Raw genomic sequence first — 18,117 nt, forward strand, 5'->3', positions numbered from 1 at the left:
ATGAATTAGCACAGCGCTTAAGCCGTTTTGCCTTTGGAGGGCAGAACTGAAGATTGTGCCTTCAGTTTTCCCACATTAAGTTGTCGATGCCTGTAAGGGTAGAGGCTGCTGTATTCCTTATTGAACTAATTGACAGTGATAATAAGATAAAAACTATCGACAGGTTAAAGCTAGATGTCCCATGTCATACTATGCAAATAAGCAACGACAACACGCCAAACTGTAAACTTGGTAACAGGCTGCCACCTTCAAATTTGGGAAACAGCTTAACTTGGCTCAACACGACCGGACCACACCGGCCAAAAACTCCAGATGCTCCGGCTAGTTAGCATTGGCAAGGATTACCTGCTCTGCCGGTCCTGGGAGGCCCGCTGATTGAAGCTGGTAAATTGGCCTAGCGTTGTGTTGGATTTCAATTCAAAGCCGGTAGCCGATTGCCGACAGCCGAAGAGAGGGTGAATTATGAGCCTCGGAAGTGACTGGTTTCGCACATGTGCACCGTCCCAACATGTAGCGCTGGACGGTGGAGGGAGCGAAGGGTGGCATTGAGGGTCGGCGTCATGTTAGCAGCCTGTCAGACATCCATCAGCAGCACCGCATCCACGCTGAGGTAATTGAGAACCGGTAAGTATCGGACATGAATACCTTGCCAGTTGGAAGGAAAACAGCGACGCTTTTTTTGTTGGCCAAAGCCGGAGTATTTTTGAGATTTCCCACAAATGTTTACAAATTTTGGCACGCGTTAGATGCATCAAGTGCATAAGTACCCAACCGCTAGCCTGCAATGCCATAACCATCCACCTGTCGCGCCATTTTTCATGACGCAAACTGTAAGAGCGGGGGTCGATCCAGCCCAGCCCCTCTATTTTCAAACCAAGAACGGTATAGCTACCAAAAAGAGCTGAATACATCAGTGGCTTAGTCTCAACGAGATCTCGCGATTGGCCATATGTGGCATGCTAATAAGTTAATAATTTACCCCGATATGTCAGCCCAAAGGCTTACTTTTCCCGAGCTTCGAGCTTTTAAAGCTAAGCATCCCAAATGATCGGAAACCGCGCCTTGAGGATACAGAAAATCTAAAGAGGCGTGCTCGTTGTATAATGATGACTGCAACAGTGTTTGGTTTAGGTGTTTTGATCCGTGATTTGTGATGTGTATGGCTCCGTGAATGCAACAATTTTGGGCCCGCCGCGCGCGTTCCACGACGTTGTTGGTTGCCACCCGTCGTCCGCGCAGGACGTTGATCATCGTACAGTGTTAATATAAACTGCTGTCGCTCCGAAACCATAAACGCTAGAGAAGTGTTTTTGGCGTGGAAGCACGTGCAATGGACTACCATTGACATCTAGCCATTTTAAGGGCCATTGCACGGCATACCGGAGAGGCTTCCTTTACAAAGTCCTCCGATGTAGGGGTTGGTGGGTTGGGAGGCTCGCGTCAAACGAACGCATTGCATCGCATCGCATCGAACTCGCATGTCAGGGCTAGGGTTAATGCTGTGAGGCTACGGACGGTCCTCTGACGAGATCATCCCATTGTGCCTGTGTAGCAGTCTCTACAACCGAAGTATCCTATGTGGTATCTGTGTTGGATGACTTAACATAAAACGTTGAGCGTAACTGTGATTTATTAAACGGTCGCTGTCCTCCTCCGCCCCGTCAGGCCGAAGGTGGACCGGCGGCGGGCGGACCAACGCCGGTAAGACCAACGGCGGGAGGACCGGCGGTTGGAGGACTAGCGGCGGAGGAGCCATCGGTCGGAGGACAGGCGGTGGGAGGATGAGCGGAGGGCGGATCGTCAGCGGAAGACCAACGGACGGTGGGCTGGCTGCGGGCAATCAGTTTTGCGGTGCTGGAAAACAACACGTGGTTGTCTGAAACTGCTCTCATGGCTCAGATTTGCAATAAGCGTTAACAAATGCATATTGGCATGGGGAAGATTTTGGGCAGAAAAATAGCTTCTTTGGGAGGCATCGTGAGCTCTTAGAGGATGCAGGTAGATAATTACTATATTTGCTGAATGGCGTGCTTAATAAAAGGTTATATGTACTCGATGCGAGCGAGGCACACATCTAGCTCTTCTCTTTTTATAGAGTATCACAGAATCAAAGCTGACACAGTTGACTTCAGACCGATAACGCTACAGCTAGCTTGGGTCACCAACCACGGGTTTACAATCTCCGCATTATCATCGCGGTAGGCAAAAGAAGCGTTTGGAACTAATTGGCCACGGCCGGAATCTGAACACATGTATAGTTTTGTGGCGGGATCGGAGATTAGATTTCATGTCAGATCGGAAGTCAGAAATCAATGGTTTCGATGTCTATTGCTACGATGATGCACGACCATATAAATGCACACTTGTAATGTGCAGCATGGTCGCACTTTAATGCGCCGCCTTTCAGTCAGGAGAGGACTAACTGCATCTCTATAATTCTTAGCTTAAAACACATGGTCCGGTCGCTTAAGTTGTTGGGGAAGAATTTGGTGGCATTGTAACGACGCGCCAATAGGCGGCTGTCCACGTTACCATGGGACTAGGGAGAATGTGTCTGCGCGAGTGCGTTATTACGTTACATTGTTTGTATCAGGCAACACAGCAAATGCAATGACAATGTTTCTGCGAACAAAAACCCCCAAACACGTTTGCAGATAGTGTCATCTGTGACAAGTTCTTGTCATCGATGTTTTAAATACATAACGTGAGGGAAGTAAACCATGAAAGTATTTTTATAATGGGTACTTACGACATTCAGTAACTTAGGCAAATTGGTTTTGGCTGAGGCTAAACGATCAAGACAAAAACCAAATGGAGCGTTCACATTTAACATATTTTTAATATAAAAGTTATGTCGTCCATTTCTAAATCCTAGCTAAGCATCAGCAGCTTCGCAAGTTTCCTTTCCTTGGTCTGAAATGTTTATGAGCATAGAAAGGTCAGAATAAACACGATGATTGTTCGTACAGCGTCTCAGCAATCCTGAAAACAATGTTCATTTGGTGTTTTAGATATTAGGTTTGGGTGAAACCTTTCATCGTTCACCAACTACAGCGACACTCCCTTTATAATTACACTGAGGAGGGATATTTGTTTATAATGTATGTTTTTTCTTCATCAAAAGATTGCTGATATGTGTCTCCCGAACACCCGACATGAGGCTTTCTTAATGTAATGACTACTGCTGATCCCACAGGCTCCTATTTGCTGACAGATCATTGATTGATTCAGGTGACATATTTTCGCGTAGACCAAGGGTTGGTTTCGCGGTTTGATCATCTCGGTTCACTGGATGCTTGTAATCAATCACTGGATGTCCTTCGCACCAAAAAAAAAACAGTATTACAGCTCTTGGTTTGCGCTCGAGCTCTCGAGCAAAGTTACAGCGAACTAAAAACTTTTCAACACAGTTTCGTATTCTTTATCCCGTCGAACGACATAGCTTTTAGGTGCCTGCAATGCTGGACCTTCAGATTCCAGACCCGGTTTCGACCAGTGCTGTGCAGTATAAGACAGCTTACTCGTTGCGGTACACACATCAGTACTGAAATCTACTTCCAAAAACAAATCCTACTAAACCAACATTGCTAGCCTGAGCACCCAAGCCATTTTTGTCGTGGTAAACGCGCCTGAATAATTATATGTGATGCCTGTCTGCAAACTGAATATTGATGTGCAAACAAATGAATGTCATATGCAATGTTAAGATTAAATCTATAAATGGGCAATGATTGCCATTTATCTTCATACTGCAATGCCTGTATGGAGGTAAAGATAAAACTAAGATAATGCGAGAAGAGCAGGCGTCAACAATTTTACCGTTGCTGTGCTATGATCTTCCTAGGCCTTTCTGAACTTGCAAATCCATAATGTCGGATGGGCTAGGTGAAAATGGTGCGCTGGGAATAATATTTAACTTTCCTTATATATTCCCACCTTATTTTCGAACTGGTATACGGGCCACAACTAGTTGACGGGTGGAAATTTAAAAACTTGCCAGAGATTGTCACATTTTACAGACAAATTTGTTATCTTGAACTAAAATGGCGCGCGCTGCATTTACGCCTCGCGAGGTTCACCACTCACTACTTACTTTGGAGAGCAGGCCGACACTGCATCCACGCTTACAATGCCCCTCATAAAGCTACGGGATATACACTCCTACTTTTAATGCGCGACGCACGGTGCTGCGGGCCCAACTGGCCTGCCGTTTCTCATTCCCACCCTAGGTTGTTGTTTTTGTTGTTGTATGTTCTACTCTTTAACACGGCCTGTTTCTAAATACTGCAGGCTGGAGTTTTTCGGAATAGCTCACTGGACAACGGGTTACTATATCTCTCTGTTGGGAGCATGCTGGAAACGTATTCAAGCAATAATATTGTTGCTCTGGTGCAAACCGACGGCATTTCTTATATGGCAACGTTTTGTTGAATGTTCTAGGTTGGAAAAATCTGTTATGGAGATATTTATGGTTAAATCAGACCGAAAGCGTTGATGCTATATGATTACGTGTCATGATAGTCATAGCATCGCTTAACCAGAATGCAGCAGTGGGGGATTTGTACCACAGAATCAAAGCTGAGATGAGTGCTTTCAGACTGAGGAGGCGACAGCTGGCCTAGGCCACCCAGCAGGGGTATACAAACTCCGCATCTTCATCACGAGAGGCGACAGAAGGATTTCGGATTAATTGGCCACGGCTGAAACCCGAAGACACGTATGGTCTTGTGAAAACATCGAAGATTAGATTTAAGATGGGATCAGTAATCGCAAAGCAATGATTTCGATGTTCATTGTTACGATGGTGCGCGATCATATTACCGCACAATTGTAATGCGCAATACGGTTGCGCTTTTGTGCGCCACCTTTCGATCAGGAGGGAACTCTTAGAAAATGCAGCTCGATAAATGCCGCATTTGTCGAATGGCGTGCTTAACGAAAGATTTCACACAGTCGGTATGAGCGAGGGATAGCTTTCGATGAGTGCTTTGCAGTACACCACAGGTTATGCGTTGCAGTACAGAACGTGATGCACAACAGTACATGACAGGCAACATTTATAAATTTTTTATCTAAAAAGTTTTTATAAAAAAACGATCTCCGAGACCGATTGCAACGATGAAGTCTTAAAATCTCCGCCGTGTTCAAACAGAACTTGCTATGTTGTGGTTTCCCTAATCATACTCCTAATCGTTCCAACGTCTCCAAAATCAATGGTGAAAATTTAGCGTGAGAACACAAAAACAGCTTATGACCATGGATGTTGGTATTGGTGAAAGAAAGCCATGACAGAGCCCATCTTTCAGTAACGCGCATTGATTGGATATAGCTTAGATTTCGAAAACTAACGGAAAGCCGATTGCAAAAATCGAAGTAACATGCGTTAACAGAATTCATGTTGTGTATTGCTAATCAATTATTTCACACAAGAGCAAAGCGTGCTGCTCGTGCAAAACATGATACCAGCACTTGATAAATGAATTATTCTAAACTTGATGTGAAAGTAATATTAGGACTGTCATGTGGTGTGGAAAGCGCTCCTTGTCTTTTACGAATTCATCATCAGATCGTTCCATGACGAGCACGGCATTGTGCCTTTTCTAATCTATCTGACTTGTAACAAATCGTGTGCCACCATATATTGTGCAAGTACAACTATCGGGTTGATTTGTCTAAGGGCGGCAATCACATGTCACGGTACTGGTATGACGATATTTTCAGACGCTTTTTTGACGGATGCGTATCTACTTCCTAAAGAATATGTAGAGATAATGCCGGTTTTTATATCCCTTGGCATACACCGCCAGTTGTCATGAATAGAACACCGGATTCGGAGGCATATTCGTGATGAAACGGTGAATTGGCGGCTGACAGCCAGTACTAAAAAGTGCTCAGATGTTACGAGCAAAAAGGTAGTTTTGTGAAATGTTATGCTCAATTCCAAACAAAAATGCGTACTGTGCGATGCCAAAAGGCTTCGTAACATTTCGGCAAGCGCTTTCGAGCAAGTGTGAAAGTACGATTCTGGCGTGCGTGTGTTTTTACTTCTCAGAATGCAGCATACCCTGGCCTCAAACGCCGTACCATTACCACAGGCGGGAAACACCTCATTGCAGCTGATGCATATGTTGAATTTTCCAAAGCACGATGTCAGGTAGTGTTAAGCCAATTTATTTCCGCAATTCAGCCTTTACAATGGAGCATACAGAAAGGGGGTCCTATAAATTAACTTAACATTACCTGACATCGATGCGCAATTGCTTTGGAAAATTCAACATATCGTTAGAAAGAAACTTTATGCTCAATTCCCAACAAAAATATGTCCTGTGCGATGCAAAAGGATTCGTAACATTTCTGCAAGCGCTCTTGAGCAAGCGTGAAAGTACAATTCTGGCGTGTTTGTGTTTTTACGTCTCAGAATGCAGCATACCCTGGCCTCAAACGCCGTACCATTACCGCAGGCCGTAAACATTCTGCCGCAACTAACAAATAGTGGCGAGGTGCGAATAGAAAGCTCTGACACCCCTCACCCAGGTATATCCGTTTCCGGGGAGGGGGGGGGGGAGAGGGCGCAAAGCTGACAAGGTGTGAACAAGAAGGCTTGTCCCCTTCACTCAGGACCCTTTCCCGGGTGCGAAGTCAGTCGCTTCCGGGGCTCATTATTCTCTCGAGCGCTATTTCTGAGGGAGTGCTGGACAAAGTCTAACGAGGGGAAGACGGACAACTGGTCAGAACGGCCATCGAGGCAAGCTTGCTTTATCCGTGTCGTTTTAACCTCTTCTAGAGATGTCAAACAAATGGCATGTATTTCAAAACTCGGACATTGTTAGCTGAACAGGTGCACTTTTAGGTGGTGTGCTATGTGTTAGAAAACCGTATCTCCAAGAACTGACGGGATGGGTTCGACAGGGGAAACAATGTTGGTCATAGTTGTGCCCATGCTTCTTGTTACCACGTGCTGAGTTTCTTTAGTCCTATAACTCGCGATGAGGTTACAGAACAAGTTGTATACAAGAACGTTAATTCGTTTAGCAGAATGCTATAAAACAACCTCTGAAAAACAGCATGGGATGTCAATAAGATATGTTACATATCTGATCGACGCTGTGTTAATGTGCTCGTTCTGTGAACAGCTATTAGCGGCCCCTAGCGAAACATGTCATTGTTGAGGCTTATTTGCTTTTCATTGCAATAAAAAGGGCTATGCGATCTCAATGTAGTTCTTTTCAAATGTCATCTATTCTTGTTTTAAGTTCATGTACTGTCCATTAGTAGACGTACGTCTTGTGTATAATCATCAGTAGAAAACGTTTACAATTAGACATGAAGTCAGCCCAAACACGTGTTTGGTTCATAACAAATTCTCTTAAAGAGGTGTACCAAAAGAAAGCGTTTATCAGTTGTACACTCTTTAACGGTTATATTTGCTCTCATCAATCAGACTAGAATCATGCACGTGAAATCATGCACGTGATATTTGTATGTAATTTCATCCTATAAATCACGTATATTGGAAATAATTCTGCGTTCACAATTTGCATAAGCGTGTGTTCAGCGTTTGGCAGAGCATAAAATAACGGGATGTCGTTGATTGCTTACATCATGGCTAAATACTTTTTGAAGCCATGTTTTGGATGCTGCCCGTAAGCCACGCTGGAAGTGTGAAATGCCGCCCGAACCCTCTCTTCTCCGTAGCCATTTTGTGCCGTGTGGTCAGTCGTTTCCGAGGCTGATTACCCCTCCCCCTCCCCCGCTGACAAAGTCAGACCGAGGGGAAAAATAGCCGGCAGAGACTGGCCAGGGCGCCTCTCCAGGAAAACTCTGTCTAACGTTTGCGGCATCGCCGGGACGGTTTGGACAGGAAACGGAAATAAAAAACCTATATGACTTCCGATTATGATATATGATTCCGATAAAAAACCTATATGACTTCCGACTATATGACTTCCGACTTTCGATGAGGTGAACGATGAAGAACGGCTCCGTAGACTAGTGTTAAGCAACTCTGCGGTAAATAACTTACAAGCGCAACAAGTTGCATATGTCCATCTTCCCAGCAAAGCATTCATAATAATGCCCTTAATCTCGGCGGTAAACAAGAGTGAATTTTATACCGGTCTGGTGGCTGCATGCACTTCAGGTGAACAAAAGACAAGATATAAACGTGCAGCTAGCCTTAAGACCAGTTGCACCCAGTACAAGAATATTGTTTTTCGCCTAGAAACTGCATGGCGGCGCGACGAAAAGCTGCCTACCGGTATGCTGATATTGCATTGGCATTGCTGGCCTACCGACATTGCTGGCCTTGGGCCGCTGAAGCAATGATTCCAATTAGCTGATTATGCGGTGGGTAATGCTCACGGCTCTCAAGAGACAATATAGAATGCTTTGGCAAAATCCATCTCAAGACTTTATAATTTTCTCATTTCTGGCATTCTGTTTGCCTCAATAGACAGGCACAGCGTTCGCCTTCGTATCATACGACTGCGACTGCGTCTCATGGTCTAAACCATTTTTTTTTAAATCGCTCGTTTTGCATCGCAACACGTTTCATGCGACAGCATGCGACATATGATGCATTACGACAATGGCGAAAACATCTTACATTACGTCAGCACAGACATACGACACGTGATTACAATTCACGCTACGCAACTGACGATTATATTTTCCCTTTTTCTCAGATTCCGTTGTTGATGTCTGGAAGCGCAGAGGCGGCTGTATCACCCCAGTGCCAGGCAATGCTAGTGTGCGTGACTAGCACATCATTGCAAACCTCATTCCGAGCGTTCTAAGTGGTCGAAAAAAACTAATGACAGGTATAACTGCATGTGCTATGCCATACTGTGCAAAGAGCAACGACGACACACCGCATGGTAAACATGGCAATACGTTACCGCGTTCTAACTGGAGAAATGCCTTAACTTGGCCCAGCCCGACCAGACCAGACCAGCCAAATCTTCCCGATGCTCTGGCTCGTAAGCGTCGGCAAAGGTTACCTGCCCTGCCCGTGCTGAGAGGCCCACTGATTTAAGCTCTTAGATTAATCTGGTCTGGCATCAGATTTCAACTCAAAGCCGGTAGCTGATAGCCGATAGCCGAAGAGAGGGTGGATTATGAGCGTCGGAAGCGGCCAGCTTATCACGTGTGCGCCGTCCCAACAGGCAGCGTTAGAGGGGGTGGGAGTGGGGGGTGGAGTTGAGGGTCGGCGTCGTGTTAGCAGCCTGACAGATAACCATCCGCATCCACGCTGGAGTAATTGAGAACCACTGAGTATCGGACATGAATACCTTACCAGTTGGGAGGAAAACAGCGACGCTATTTTGGTGGGCTAAAGCGGGAGGATTGTTGACCCTTTTTGTAAATGTTCATCAATTGCGACAGGTTTTATGTGCACCAAGCGGAAAAGTAGCGCTTTGTTACCCTACATTGACTTAACCATCCGCCTGATTCACTCTGTTTCATAACGTGGACTGTTAGTCGAGGCGACCCAGGACCCTCCATTTTCAACTAAGAAAGGTAGAGCTATATAAAATTAGCGAGAAACATCAGTGGCATGGTCTCGACGAGATCTTGCGATTGGTAATAAGCTGTATCCTGCAAGTTCAATAATTCACCTCAACATGCCAGCCCAATGGGTACAAACTCCCGAACTTCAAACTTTTCAGCTTAACATACTAATAGCTACGAGACCATGCCTTCAGACGACATCTTAACAGGTGTTCTCCTCGTGTAATGATGAACACAACAGTGTGTGGTTGAGGTGCTTTGATCCGTGCATTTGTGATATGTATGACTCCGTTAATGTAACAATTGTCGGCCCGCCGCGCTCGTTCCGGGGCATTGTTGGTTGCCGTCAATCGCTTGTGCAGGCCGTAGATCGCTGTACAGTGGTAATCGAAACTGAGAAATCACAGATGCTACGGAACATTTTAAGCGCGTGAAGATGTGCAATGGATCTACCATTGACTTCTAATAATTTTGGTAGCAATTGTACAACATACCGGAGAGGTTTCCTTAAAAAAACATCAACAATATTTAAACTTAGGCGTGGGGGCTGCCAAGCAACGCCCTTGTCAAGGCGAGGGTTAATGATTTGAGTTTACAGAGACGGCTTTTAGACCAGATCATCCAGTGACGCCTCTGTAACACTCTACACAGCCGAAGTCTTCCTTGTGATATCAGCGTCGAACGAATCAGCTTGATGCGTTGAGCGCATCTGTGATTTCTTCGACCGCCACCCGGCCTCCTCCGCCCCGTCAGGCCAAAGGCGGACCAGCGGTGGGACGACTGCCGGCGGGCAGGCCATCGGCGGGAGGACTGGCGGTTGGAGGACCAGCGGAGGGTGGACCGACAGCTTAAGGACCGGCGGGAGCGGACCGGCGGCGGAGGATCAGCAGCGGGAAGGACCAGCAGCGGGACGACCAGCGGCGGGAGCATCAGTTCCGCGGCGCTGGATCGGATCAGAAGCCAACAGCAGGTGGTAGTCTGAAGGCTGCATTCAGAGCTCACGTTGGCAATATGCGTCAATAAGTATCTATCCGTATGAAAGGCCTTGTTGCCGAAAAATACTTAATCGAGAGGTGTTGTAAATTCTTAGAAAACGCAGCTAGATAATTGCCGCATTTGTTGAATGGTGTGCTTAACGAAAGGTTGCATACAGTCAGTATGAGGGAGAGACAGCTTTCGACGAGTGCTTTACAGTACACGACAGGTTATGCGGTGCAGCACAGAATATGATGCAAAACAGTATATTACAGGCCAAAATCAGCAGTTTTATCTTAAAAGTGCTTATGAAAATACGATCGCCGGGACCGATCGCAACGATGAAATTTGAAAATCACCGCCGTGTTTAAACAGAATTCGCTAGGCTGTGGTCTCGCTAATGATATCCCTAACCGTTCCAACGTCTCCGATATCAAGGGCGGAGGGTGCCGAATTATATACGAAATTAGCATTGCGGCGCTTATTTTCGTTTTCCCAGCGATGATAATGTGTCACCGTGGAATTATGTTTGCCTACGCATTGCTACGGCATTTGCACAGCTGGTAAACAAGGCCGTCAACCTGTGCGGCAACATGCTGCCATAGATAAAAAAATCCCTTGATGATGCACAACAATTACGGATACAGTTCAACACGTTAACAAAATCTGATGATTGCAGCTTCAATTGGACTAACTAGCGGCCAGACAGGTCCAACAAACACAGCCTCTGCAGGGCGTCACCAGGGCTGTTTTGAGTTGTCGGCTAATGGCTGCAGACAGGGCCCACCAAACCGCTACCGCGAGGTGTCATCTACCTAGCAAATGGTGTCGCAGTCATAAACCTACACGGTATATAGATGGACCTGACACCATAGGTGTGCAGATGTAGTTTGTGTCCGAATGCAGACCGTGATCTGTATATGACCAGGCTTTTGTGTCCTTGATGGCAGATGATCCTTGCGCTTACAGCACGTGCACGTTCCACATCTAACGGCCACACACGCCCCGATCAGCAAGACAGAGCCTTGACTGGCAAGCCGGATGCCGCCACGTGCGTCGGCGCAGTCCGCAGCGGACCTGACCCCTGACTCCACCGGTTCTCCTCTCCACCTGCCGTCGCGGGGTCGTCCGCCGCCCTGGCCCCGTGCTTGCCCGGGAGAGCGCAACCAGCCAGGCCAGTAGATGATTCTGGGGCCGTAAATCTGCAGCCAGGCTGCATGAGTGACCCGTACTGGTTGGAATAGTGATACAGGGCAGGCATTAGGCACCCGACGGCGGCGGACAGGGCTTGCTCGTCTGAAAGATGGTGGGCCGCCGCGGTCAAACCAGGCACTCCTCGCTCATACGCCGTAAATCTGCAGCCAGGCTGCATGAGTAACCCGTGCTGGTTGGAATAGTAATACAGAGCAGGCATTAGGTACCCGACGGCGGCGGACAGGGCTTGCTCGTCTGAAGGATGGTGGGCCGCCGCGGTCAAACCAGGCACTCCTCGCTCATACCCAGAAAAGCCGAAAATAAAGTTGCGATTATGTATTTTACGGATTCTCCGATGATATCATTGACACACAAGAAAACACAGCCACCACTTTCAACACAAAACCCAGCATGACTTGCAGTGCACATTTACCATCACGTCTGTTGAGATAAAACACTTAGATGATGACCATACATACACTGTGTGAAGGCGGTCTCCTCTCGAAAACCACACAGACTAAACACTGCACTCGAAACGAACCATTCGTGGCTCGTGACCGAGTCCAAAACGAGCGCGACCTTTCCATTCTTTGCATCAACACCGCCGCGGCTGGTTGCTAGGGCCTCTGCCCTACTGGTTTACCAGGTACAGGAAGGCTGGGGCCTGCACAGAATGCTTTCCAGCGACAAAGGCACAGTTACGACCGCTGCAAGGGTGACAGAAATACAGCCAGAGAAGCTCCGCGCATCCGGCGAGTCGCCGCGAGTGGCAACGGGTGCCGGCTCCTCGACCCAATCGGTGCCGGACATAAACACCCCGAACGCATCAGCGAACCGAAAGCTCGTGATCTTATCTCCCGGAAAATAGCGGGGAGATAAACTCACCAACAGCACACGACATCGGTGACGATATGGGCACCTTGGTTTGGTACACGAGGCTACATCGCAGGGCGGTCACGACGCACAATAAACCTAGCGAGAGGTATATGTGACGTCGTAGATCTCTGGCTCTCCATCAGCGGTGACTACTCGTCGTCGTCATCGTCATCGGATGACGAGGACGATGATGATGATGACGATGACGATGACGATGACGATGACGACGATGACGAGGACGACCACGAAGACGACGAGGACGACGATGACGACGAGGACGACGAAGAGTCGTGCCGACTGCGGCGCTGCAACTTCTGCCACACGTTGGTGCGGAAGCCCTCATGGCCGGTCCATTCGACGAGCCAGACGCGAGGTCGCAGCGCCGGCCGCGCAGTCAGGTAGCGCAGCAGCAGCCGCCACATGGTCGGCGACGGCTTCGTGACGCCGAGCGGCGTGTCCGGACGGTCGCCCAGCAGCATATCAAACAGGCGAGTGGCGTGACCACGGCGCCGGCACGCGCTCCGCACCAGCACCATGTCCACCACGTCCATGGCGAATGCCTCGGGACCGCCGTCGATCAGCTGACCGCGCCGTTTGAGCGTGACGAAGCCAACTGCTTGAGAACGGCTCCAGAGGAGCAGCGCCGAGTCCTCGAGCGGCGTGGGCATGATGGGTGGCTCGCCTGCAGCATCCGACCGCTCGCGCTCGCTGTACACGTACTGACTAAGCAGGTAGAGCGCCGTGCGGTCAGACGGCGTGCGCACCGGACGCCAGCCGTCGCGACTGTCGGGCGCACGCAGCAGTGGCTCAAGCGTGGCCCAGCGCTGGCCTACCTTGACGGCGGCGCAGGCGTCGCACAGCGCGCAGAAAAGGCCGGGCAGGCCGCGTCCCAAGCCGCTGCTGCCGTCCGGGTCGGCCACGATGAAGCGGGTGGGTACGGCGAGTCGCGGCAGCTCGTACCCGGACCGCGTGTGCCACTGGAGCTGCTCCCGTACACGAGACGGGCAGCCGGGCCGCGGACACGGCACTGCAACAGAGAAGGCAGTGTTAGACTGGCCGCCAAAGCGCCACGCGCACCAGGTCTTCTGCCGTGATGCCATGGTCAGGCCTGCGGTGTGACACGTGCAGTGACAGCTGTGCACGCGCTGGGGACAGCTGACTCACCTTCGTAGTGGCCGCCTCCAGACCGGACGAGCTGGTGTCGGTTGACGGCCGTCTCCAGCCGTTGACACACGGTAAGTCCGTCAGCCTCCGCGACCACAGGCTGTGGAACGGTACCGCATGAGGTCAGGCGAGGTCACGCGACCTGCAGGTGCAGGGTGAAAAAACGGGATTTTCTCCTGCCCGTTTTTGTGAAATTGAACGATGGGTGGGGGGGGGGGGGACGAAGAGTAAGACCGATACCAAGGAATTACCGAGCGAATGATTTTACTAATCTTGATGCAGTTAAAACACATGGCTCAAATATATGGTGTGTCTAGCGATGTAAAGTCCACACTATATAACAGAGTTGTCCTGTACCACACCTATAACGAAAACAACTTAGCAGCAGCCAGGGTGGCATCAAAAGCTGGGCGATGGAATCTCGAATCCGAATCATCTTATCCGATGTCTCATGCCAGCCAACAACGGTCGGCATGTCCAGACAAGAGCATATCAGCGGCAATAGCCGCACATCAACAAGGTAACCCAGACGCCCGTCCTCGTACCTGCGTCCGCAGGCACCATCGTGCCGCGGGAAGAGAGTGCACTCACCTGCACAGCGACGGCCTCAGAAGCTGTTGCGGCGCGGCACACCGGTGCTAGACGGCGGGAGGCTCGCTTCAGACGCCAGGCGGCGCGCGGCTTCTTCATCGTGTCGATGGCGGCGGCCGGCCTGCCGGGGTATGACCACCAGTTAGAACGCCAGATGGGCTGGGCCTGTTTTCATGCAATGTGGAAGCTTGAAGAATAGCAGGTGTAGAGGCAGCCCTGCTTTGGCTGTCTAATTTGTGACTGTATGTTTTCTATGTGTATATCTAATAAAATGTTTAAGGAAGAAGGATGAACACGTCCTTATTTGCCGCAATTAAAGTTGCCGAGCAATGGTGTTATATGGTAAAAATTTCCCCAGATGTGCTACGTCGATAAATGAACGCGCTTACTCCTACTAAGACCGCGTTATATGCCACGTTATGACCCGAGGCAGGTAACGAATCCAAAGGTGGTGCACTCCACCACGTGTACTCACCATTTGCCCGTGAGCGGCCGCTGAGCGTAAGGCACGTCCTCTTCGCCGACTGCCGCCTCGGCCACACGGGCAGCGCCGAGCTCTTCCCTCGCCACACAATGCCCCTTCGACGAGGTGGTGACGACATCGTTTTCACTCGTAGAGTAGTGTCGCACCCCTTGCGACAGCACCATGGTCTTGTCGTCTACCTCGTAGACTCCAAAGTCTGTCTTCCACGAACCGTTCTTTGCCTGTGGCGACCTGTGAAAAAGAGTTTAGTTAATAATTTAGGTTTATAGTAAGCTTCGCCACCCGATCGCTTGGAGGTGCCAATATCACATCTCTAGATATGTGACGCAAAATCTTAGTGTATCCGAAACGGTCCACCAGCCCCTATCAGAAAAAGCAGAACTTGGGCTACCCTTAAATGCATAAAGGTTACGGGGCTGTAGAAGAAAATCTGGGTGAGCAGGTGTATGCTTTTGACAGGTATATGCTTTTAAGGAGGCATTACAGCCTGCATTGTTGTTGCTGTTTGTTATTATTGTTGCTAATAAACCAGAAACCAAAACCGCACCTTCCGCTGGCGACGTCAGGCTTAGCGCCAACACCACAGAATTAGTTTTAGCGCACACAACCCGTCGACCCGAAAGCTAAGGTTTCGACAAACAGCGCCGTTATTTTTCAGTGCATCAAGAGCCAATGTTGCAACAATCACAATGTCGCAAAGGTAGTTGCATGCGAAAATAATTCTAAAAAGAATTTCCTGCAAACATACTTTGACAATTCACCGCAACTATATGTTGACAATTCACCGAAACTCAGTCTGCATAGGTTTGGCGCATAAGAGCGAGGTTCCCTGCAAAGAATTTCCGCTTAGGCATCCGGCTCAGTAGATGAATTTTTCGGAAAAAGGATCATAATCTCAGCCTGAAACCTTTTGCATTGTTAATAACACCGAGCTTTATCTGAAACGTCGTTTCACCTCTACCTAAGGTCATATTTAAGTTTGATATATCCAAATAAAAATTATGCACGGATAATGAGCAAGTCCGATTAAATCGGTGTACTTACTCTCCGAACAGCTCGCAGACTCGCAGACGCAGATTCAAGACCGGAGAGCACGCACTGTTCACCACAGAGGCCACCAAGCACACACGACAGCACTATCACCAGGCTTTTCTGGGCACGGCCGGTAAGCACACCGTACACAGCAAGAGCACCGTCTCACTCCAAGTCAACTTCGCGTCTGGCATGGTCTCAACCAGAGCCCTTTTTATAAGCTGGACCAGGGTCTACCAGTGGCTATTATAGGGTCTCCGTCCCCCTGGCGTTCCCCGAGCCCCCGCCCCTGCCGGGTCGGGAGGGCACCGGGCGGGAGGGGAGGTCGTCGTCGTTTGATTCAACCTCGGCTCCCGGTATCGCAAACGAACGGCACACACCCACAGACAGCCATGTCCAGCGGTGTATGACTGTCTTTGGGCATGCCCACACGACACAGACCTCAATATAACCAGATGACCTCGACGCCAACTGTTGGTCTATATATTCGAACTGTATTGCAAGCGTTTCCAACAAATGGCAGAACGTGCAGAAAAGACCACGCTGCAATGCTAGAGGCACCGGAATTTTCAAAACATCAATGTTTGCACCATGTGAAACGACACTTTCCTCGCGGCCCTCTGTTTTCACCCGATTTAAAAGCACAATTTCTCTAAAAGATCAGACCATCTATGCCTCTATGCATCGATGCAGGCAAGAGCTTGTGCACCTTGAATACGTTGTAGACTTATGTAGGCAGTCCTAGTTCCTTTTCATGTGAAAATACACAAGAGCGCATAGTGACGACCCATCTCTAGCATTGATTACAAACAATTATGGACTGATTCTCGTTCTGATGTTCTTCGAAACTCACGTGACTATAAAATAACACCCGAACCCGCACTACCCGCGCACCCGCGTTATCCAAGCTCTTCACAGTTGAGAAAAATGACATACATACCATATCCCAACTCCAAGTAACACGCACTCACCGGAGATAAACCCGGTTGCGGAAATCAGTCATGCAGAGAAGAATACAAGGCGCCGAAAACATCTCGTGAAGTTATTTGCCTTATTCTTTGTAAGAATTTGCATTGTGCTATACAAAATGATTCTTAACATCATAGAAAACACTTGAGAACAAATGCAAAAATTTGATTCTGGTGTAATTGTATTTTCACCGCTCAAAATGCAGGATACGTCACCCCCAGCGCCTTGCTACTACCAGCGGCCGGAAACACCTCGTTGCAGCTCATGCCTAGTCGACGAGGTGCAAACAGAAAGCTCTGACACTCCTTCCCCAGGTATACCCGTTTCCGGGGGCGCATAGTTGACAATGTGCGAACAAGAAGGGTTGCCCCCTTCAACTAGGCACCCTTTCCCGGGTGTGAAGTCAGTCGCTTCCGGGGCTCATTATCCTCCCGAGCGCTAGTTTTGTGAGGAGTGCTGGGTAAAGTCTAACGAGGGGGAAGATGGACAACTGGTCAGAACTGCAGTCCAGGGATGCTTGTTTCATGGGTCTCTTATGAACCTATGCTAGCTATGCAGACGAAATCGATATCTTTTCAATGTTCGAGCATTGCCAAATAAACATTTTCATTTTTATGTGGGGACTTTTCTTTTGGAGCACCATATCTCTAACAATGCAGCGAAGAAATCCAACCGAGGGACCAATGAGTCTCAATGTTGCACTCATGCTTTTGGCTGCGACATATTAGTCATAGTGATAGTAAAAGTCATAATCGACGTAGTCATGTCTTTTCCTATAGCTTGCTCGATAATGAGCGTGTTTTAGAAGGTCAACCGCGTGGATGTTAAGAATTCCAGGAGGCAAATAAGTTCGGAAAGGAATATTTGGCATGCGCGAATGAATGAGTTTCATAAATCGGAAACTGATGCTACTGCAGCAAAGCTGCTCCTTGTATGCCGCAAGCAGGGCGAGACATTCAGCGGAATGTCACAAAACCGCCTCTGAGAAAAAACAGAGCGTCAAAGGTCAATGAAATGTGTTGATAACCTGACCGACGCTGCACTGATGTGCTCATGATCTGTGCAACTTCCAAGTCTCGTAGTGAAACATGCCATTGCGGGCACATCGTTGCTTTTGCTTGCGATTAAAATTGTCATGCGGCCGAATTTTTTTCTGAAATATAATCTATATTTTTAACATTCCAGGACAACCCATTAGTAGACGGGTAAATAATGTTAGTCCAAACACACTTTTGGCTCATGACACAATTTTCTGTTTTGTGTAGAATACTTTAACAATTTGAATGGATGGATTACTAGGATCAGAACCCACGCTAGACAGT

This window comes from Pollicipes pollicipes, unplaced genomic scaffold (genome assembly GCF_011947565.3).
Source record: "Pollicipes pollicipes isolate AB1234 unplaced genomic scaffold, Ppol_2.1 Scaffold_7261;HRSCAF=8764_pilon_pilon_pilon, whole genome shotgun sequence".
NCBI classification, from domain to species: domain Eukaryota; kingdom Metazoa; phylum Arthropoda; class Thecostraca; order Pollicipedomorpha; family Pollicipedidae; genus Pollicipes; species Pollicipes pollicipes.